This window comes from Stenella coeruleoalba, assembly GCF_951394435.1.
Source record: "Stenella coeruleoalba genome assembly, chromosome: 12".
Classification (NCBI taxonomy): domain Eukaryota; kingdom Metazoa; phylum Chordata; class Mammalia; order Artiodactyla; family Delphinidae; genus Stenella; species Stenella coeruleoalba.
The window spans coordinates 15,587,991-15,596,032 of record NC_137158.1 but is presented as its reverse complement, the minus strand read 5'-3'; positions in this window follow the sequence as shown (position 1 = coordinate 15,596,032).

The window sequence follows — 8,042 nt, the reverse complement described above, 5'->3', positions numbered from 1 at the left end:
CCAAGCGCAGACAAGAAGTCAAGTTCAGGCCAATTACAAGGAATCAGGTAGAAGAAAGCAGGAGTCGAGAGTGGCAGATTCAGCTGAGAAGCTGTTGAAGGGAAGCCAAGTGGCAGCAGAGGACCAGGTCTGAGCACGACCTCCCTACTGAGGGGACTCGGAGGTACAGTCTCCAGGAATGACAACTGGCCTAGGGCTACCTGATGTTTTCCTTAGTTACATGTATGATGCTGAAAAGCAGTTTCACTGAAAGTATGCCCTGAGTGTGACTATTAGTGGCCTGGAGAGCCTTGAATTAAAGTTAAGAATCATGGTGTGACTATTAGTGGCCTGGAGAGCCTTGAATTAAAATTAAGAATCATCTGGGCTTCCCTGGTGGCGCAGTGGTTGAGAGTCCGCCTGCCGATGCAGGGGATGCGGGTTCGTGCCCCGGTCCGGGAAGATCCCACATGCCGCAGAGCGGCTGGGCCCGTGAGCCATGGCCTCTGAGCCTCCGCATCCGGAGCCTGTGCTCCGCAACAGGAGAGGCCACAGCAGTGAGAGGCCCGCGTACCGGAAAAAAAAAAAAAAAGTATATATATTTTTTAAATAAAAGAAAATGCCTTTCCGTGAAGAAAAAAAAAGAATCATCTTGCCAGGGTAGAGAAATACAAAAAGGATAAATCATAAATCTAAGTGGGATCAGGATTATTCATTCGTGAGAAATTTTTCTCAAAGTTTAAATTGAGGAAAGAGAGCCTTTGCTAGAACCTGGCCAAAAAAAAAAAAAAAAAAAAAAGTTGCTTCAGGAATTCTGAAGGACCAGGTGCCATAAATATAAATGGGTTAATTCGTTCATATTTACGGCACCTGGTAGGTGCCAGGTTCTTTGTCAGGTAATAAAGGGGCCCTTGCTAACCATCCGTAGGAACACAGACAACTCAATGGACCTTTAAAACAAACGCACCATAATGGGGGCGGTATGGGAATGCAGAGGAAGGGCGGGGCGGGGCGGGGCGGGGGGGGGAGGGGAATGGTAGTTTTTATCCTGAACCTGCCAGTGTGTGTCTAGTTGATCAAACATCTCCTTAATACATATTCACGGAGGATCTGCAATGTGGGAGGTTGTCCTGGAGAACACAGAAGTGAATGGGGGGGGGGGGTGCCAGAGGGGCTTCATGGTAACATCTAAGTTGACACCCGAAGGAGTAAGCAGCTGCTGGGTGAAGATGCTCCCGGACAAGCGGACAGCACGGGGCTAAGGCCTGGAAGGGAAGAGGATTGCGCGCTGCGGGATCTGCGCATGCTTGCGTTGCACGCTCTGCGCATGCTTGCGCTGCACCTGAGAAGGCGCGCAAAGGAGCGGCGGGGGATGAGGCAGGAGAGGTGAGCGGAGCCCCTAAGGTGACGGTGATGGAGTCCAAGGGAGCCGGGGGAAGAGGATGGATGCAAGATCTATTTGGCGAGTGCAGGTGACAGATTTTGGGGACTGAGTGGACATCGAGACAGATGAAGAGGAGCTCAGAACCAGTCCAGTTTTCTGGCTTAAGCAGCTGGTGGTGCCTTTTACCTGAAGAAGCTACGCCTGAGACACTGCGAGCAGGTGCGTAGGGCGAAGGCACACGGAGTTCACCTGGGACTTGCTGAGTTTGAAATTCCCATGAGAAGTCCACGTGGAACCCTGGAGAAGCAGTTGGCTCTTTGGGGCTGGGGTTCTAAAATGAGATGGAGATGCAAATTTGAAAGTGGTCCCCATAATTTAAGATGCCTGACTATTGAATAACACTGGCCGTATTCTTTTCTTTGCCTCGATAGAGCTGTCTAAAATGGTCTTTAGGGCTTCCCTGGTGGCGCAGTGGTTGAGAGTCCGCCTGCCGATGCAGGGGATGCGGGTTCGTGCCCCGGTCCGGGAAGATCCCACATGCCGCGGAGCGGCTGGGCCCGTGAGCCATGGCCGCCGAGCCTGCGCGTCCGGAGCCTGTGCTCCGCAACGGGAGAGGCCACAACAGTGAGAGGCCCGCGTACCGCCAAAACAAAAAAATAAAATGGTCTTTATTTTTCAAATTGTATATCTTAAAAACAAAGTTTCAGAGTGTATTTGAAGTAGGAATTAGGAATATCAGCTGTAATATTAAATAGGTACTTAGTAATTAAAAAAGAAATCAGTTTACTGATTTAAAATGTTGGGGTCTTTTGCTATGACATGTTTTCTAACACAATTATAAAATGCATGTTTACTTTAAATTATATATTGTTCTTTATAATCTTACAATTAAAATGCTTTAATTTCTCTAATTTCTTATTAGTGTTATTGGAGCCTGGGTATAGTTTTTTTCAAGCCACAAATCAAATTTTAATCATTGCTTACAGAATTCAATTAATTTGTGAGGTCATTTCATTTTTTAATGTTTCTTTTTTATGTTTGTATTGAGATATAATTGGCATATAACATTGTGCAAGTTTAAGATGTATGTGAGGTTATTTCTTTAGTGAGTACCTTCATCCAAGCATACATGAGCACCAAAATTTTGAGTCTTTCATTGTCAATAAATTGGGAAATTGCTAGCATGGAACAACCTTGATCAGTGTGACTGGGGCCTTATTTATAGCTGTGTAGTAACTTGTGACTTAAGCCCAGCAAGCTGACATACACTGGAAGTATTTTTGATTTTAAAATGCTAATCATTGTTCTTCTTTTCACAGAACCAGGTGGGTTGAAGATCAGGTTCCAAGCCTTGAGCTCTGCCTGACAACAAGGCCTGGCACGATCACTGCCTTTGCCCAAGGCTGACGCTGCTTGACTGTGAGCCCAGTGTCTACAAGGTCAGGCCCTTACTAAAACCCTGCACAACAAGCTCTGTGTTCACTGTGGGTTTTTTACTTGATGCAAGTGGAATAGTTGGGCTAGACAGAGAGCTGCCTTATGTAAATGCCTGAGAAGACAATTGTCTTGCCATGTATGAGTTTCTGTTTTATCATAACGTTACAAAACTTCCAAGGGGATTTTGACATAAACTAAGCATTTGAAATCTGTTTACCAGATCTAAAGCATCCAGAGTTCCTGTCTGCCATACATATGCATAGCTTGGCAAAGAGCCGGAGGGTGAAAACTCTGTATCAAAGCCAGTGTGTTTGTCACTTGTGAAAAGGTGAGTGTGGGCAACTACTATTATGAGCATGACATGAAAATACCATTTGGAGTTTCATCCAAATGTCAGAGAAACTTTGAAATTGTTCAACTTTGTACCATTGGCAAAACTTAATCTTCTAGATCCACCAGCTGTATTCATACAACTCTAGAAACCAGGATAAAGTCCCAAAAGAAAGAGAAGGGGTGGGGTTTAGTGACATATAGAAAATGTGGCTTACTTACCAGGAAAGAGATATTTTGTTTTTACTTTCTTACATTATCTGGGGACAATTGATTTTTTTTTCTGGTTTCAAATTATTTATTTAAAAATAGAGTATGAAAAAGAGATGTAGAAATCTATCAGATTACATTTTTGGAAATAATGATAAAACAGAACATTTGCAAAGCTGTAGTCATGTAGGAGTGCATTCAAAAATCACACAGCACTCATTGGGCTTTTCCTGGGAGTAGAATTAATGCTGAGAAAAAATAAATGAAGGAAGTAGCAGATAAGGCTCATATGTCAACATTGTTTTTACAGCTAAGACAATTGTTTGATTTAAATCTGACTTTCCTGATGCATTTATTCAGATATGTGTGTATAATGTGAAATGGAATTTTGAAGTCACCCATTTGATTTAATGTAGACCGCCAGGCCGTTTAAATAGTGTTCTTGAATGAAATTTTTTAGCCTGAATTATCCAGTGTAACATTCTAGTTAATCAGATATCTTATTAATACATACTTACTGAGCGCCTACTACGTGCTCAATTGTTCTAGAGGATGCAGAGAAATGTGAACCACTGTCCCTGTCTTGGGAGACTTTATACTCCAGCAACATAATAACAATGTATACGTAAACAACAGTCATTTACCATTCAGGCAGGGTGCGATGAGGGCCAAATAGGTTGAAGAGAGAGTGAATATCTTTGAAGTTCAGAGGAAGAAAAGAGATCTACAGATTGTGAGGGTCTAGAAAGAATTCTGAGAGAAAAAGTTTAGGCTTTAGAGTGAAGATTTTCATTATTTAATAGAACATTATTCTATTGTGACCAAAGAGTTATCTCCTACACGAGCCCTCAAACTTGTTTGTGTTGTATGACTAATGTGGTATTGTGCATGCCATGCTGTTTAATTTTTGATGATTTTAGTCCTTAAATTCTTTGTTACCAATTAAAAACCAACAAAACCCAAAACAAAATTAGTCACATGACTATGTATCTCCAGATAACGTACTTATATAAATTCATAGTTGTTATAAAAACAAGTGGTACTAACAAAAGACCCTGTAATGAATACGAAATTATATAACTCTTAATGATAATGGTACAGCTTAAATCTGAGTGGGGAAAGGTGACCAGTTGTTCTACAATTGTACATTGATGTATTTTCCTTCAGGTTTTCTTCAAATTCACAAGATCTTGTTTCTCACTTAGGAATTCATATGACCCAGAGTCACTATTTTTCATACAAACAAAATAACCACACTTTTCAATTTTCAAAAGAAGTTTCCTTTTGCTAACCCAAGAAAATCCAAATAGATCAGATTTTTCTCAGTTCTAGCCAAGTGTTCATTTCTGGCCAAAGATTCTGTCATAAAGGCTGAATTTGGGGGAGATTTAGCCCTAGGGTAAAAAAAAAAAAAGAAGCAATATAAAGGAAATGATAGTGTAATTTTTAGAAGAATATTATAGCTATGGGTACTAATTTATTCTTCTAAACTGCCTCAGTATTAAGAATTGGTCTAAAACAGACAAACCCTACTACATTTGTATTGGATGATTGCTCAGCTATTACATATGTGCAGAGAGGTGGTATAGCATAGGGGGTTAAATGCCCAGACCCCAGACCCTAGAATCCAACTTGTCTGGCTTCAAATCCCAAACCTGCTGCATTTTTAGAACATTACCCTGGGCAGATTGCTTCAGCTCTATCGTTTTCTCAACTGTAAAACAGGAATAATAACAATGCCTGTTTAAAAGATAAATTGATACACAGCAAGCAATTAAAATTGTACCTAGCAAAGCGCAATCACTAAGTGTCAGCCATTTCGTATTGTTTTGCTTTTATATAGTGACAGCTGCAGGTATACCGTTTTTTGACTTTTCTGTCTAAAACCCCTTTTCTTTCCTCTCCTCCCGGCACCCTCATTCCCATCTCCTAGACTGTTTGTCTTTCATTCTCATGGCCATTTTCATTGCCTAACACAGTGACTTCACAAAGGTGCTCCTAAAGATTGAATGAATGAATGAATAAATGAATGAACCAAACTCCTAGTTCTTTTTTCAGTCCCCTCAGAATAATCCCTGGCCCCTAACCCTCTCCTGTAGTGGAGAGGGAGCCCTCCTTGCTCCCATAAGCCCTTACGTGTGCCCAACTACTACAATTAGCATAATTAGGCTTGGTTGGTCTGTACATGACTCTTTCTCTTTTTCCTGTAGGTTTCTTCAGATTCACAAGATCTTGTTTCTTCCTTAGGAATTCTTTGAACCAGAATCTGTGAGCTTCCTGAGAGCAGTGGCTCTCACCTGCATCGCCTGATGCTTGGCAAATGATTGATTGATTGAATGATGGTACGAATGAGTGAGTGGACTCATCCCAACTGCTCAGCAGAGGCTGGAGAGTCTCCCACCACTTGTCAACCTCCAGGAATTGTAAGCACAGGGCCGTGGTTCCTCTGTAGCGTGGCCTGACCCTGGGAAAGGGTGGCAGGAACCAGTAGCACAGAGCTCTGCCTGCCACTGTCTGACCACAGAATGAATATGGTCTCTGGAACTTCTTATACCTTAATACCTTTGTTTTACAAATGAAGAAATTAAACCTAAAAAAGTTTTAACTAGCCAAGATCTCCTAGTGTATTAGAGAAACAACTGGAAATACAGTCTAGGTCTCCTGGCTTGTACTCTATACATATTCACACAAAGAGATTTTCCATATAAGGCTTGCATGTTCCATTGAAAGCGGAGGAGTAACAAGTGAATGGAGGAGGGAAATAGGATAAGTAAGAAATGTCCTTGTTTTTATTATTCATTATTCTTTTTTTTAATATAAATTTATTTTATTTATTTTATTTTTGGCTACCCTGTGTCTTTGTTGCTGCACGCAGGCTTTTCTCTAGTTGTGGCGAGCAGGGGCTACTCTTCGTTGCGGTGCGCGGGCTTCTCATTGCGGTGGCTTCTCTCGTTGCAAAGCACGGGCTGTAGGCATGCGGGCTTCAGTAGTTGTGGCACTTGGGCTCAGTAGCTGTGGCTCGTGGGCTCCAGAGTGCAGGCTCAGTAGCTGTGGGGCACAGGCTTAGTTGCTCCCCGGCATGTGGGATCTTCCCAGACCAGGGCTTGAACCCATATTCCCTGCACTGGCAGGTGGATTCTTAACCACTGCGCCACCAGGGAGGCCCCTCGTACTCATTACTCTTAATAAAAAGCCTTGCTGGTTAAAATATCCTCCCGCATGAATGTTTTAACTACAAATGATCAAAGCCATATATAGCAATTACAAATAAATGTCATGGTATCCTACATTTTAGAATCTAAAAACATGCACTGCTTTTGCCTGCCCAGAATCTTGTCCCCTTTCCGGTAACCACACCTCGATTTCCCTTTGGAGGTCTATGTCTTCCCAACTGCCAGCCTTCTTTGTGGTAATTTCAGGGAAGACATCCAGATCCCCCCAGTCAAGGTGTGGCCTTGTGAACTTGGTTAGGCAGATCAGACTCTCTCCCTGTGAACTGGTTCCTGAGCAGAGTGGCTCTGAGACAGAAAATGGCGAGCACAGATTCATTCCAATAAGCTTTCTAACGATGATGTCCATGGATTCCTCCTACCTAGATTCCTGGAACTGTTCTAGGATCTGTCCTTACCAGGATGGCTCATCAGCTCTATCTTTGATTTTGGAAGCTAACCGATATCCTTCCAACAAATTTCTTTACTGTTGAAGTGGTAGAGTTTTTTTTCATTGCTTACAACAAAACTCTACTAGTGGTTGGACTGCAAGTTGGTTTGTGTACAAACCAAACTAGCAGAAAAAGAAATAAATGTGGAAAATGTGTGTGTGTGTGTGTTCTCTGCTAAGTATATAACTGCACAAGAGAAAACAGACTTTGTGCTACTATATATACAAAGTGAAAACAGGTCAACTATGATTTTACCATGGAAATCTGTCTTAAGATGACCTTGAATTTTAATTACTCAAATGAAAACTTTCCTTGCATGTTTAAAGTTGTCATACTCTTTTTTTTTTTAAACATCTTTATTGGAGTATAATTGCTTTACAATGGTGTGTTAGTTTCTGCTTTATAACAAAATGAATCAGTTATACATGTACATATGTTCCCATATCTCTTCCCTCTTGCGTCTCCCTCCCTCCCACCCTCCGTATTCCACCCCTCTAGGTGGTCACAGAGCACCAAGCTGATCTCCCTGTGCTATGCGGCTGCTTCCCGCTAGCTATCTATTTTACGTTTGGTACTGTATATATGTCCATGCCACTCTCCCACTTTGTCACAGCTTACCCTTCCCCCTCCCCATATCTTCAAGTCGATTCTCTAGTAGGTCTGTGTCTTTATTCCTGTCTTGCCCCTAGATTCTTCATGACCTTTTGTCTTTTCTTAGATTCCATATATATGTGTTAGCATACAGTATTTGTTTCTCTCTTTCTGACTTACTTCACTCTGTATGACAGACTCTAGGTCTATCCACCTCACTACAAATAACTCCATTTCATTTCTTTTTATGGCTGAGTAATATTCCATTGTATATATGTGCCACATCTTCTTTAGCCATTCATCTGTTGATGGACACTTAGGTTGCTTCCATGTCCTGGCTATTGTAAATAGAGCTGCAATGAACATTGTGGTACATGACTCTTTTTGAATTATGGTTTTCTCAGGGTATATGCCCAGTAGTGGGATTGCTGGGTCATATGGTAGTTCTAT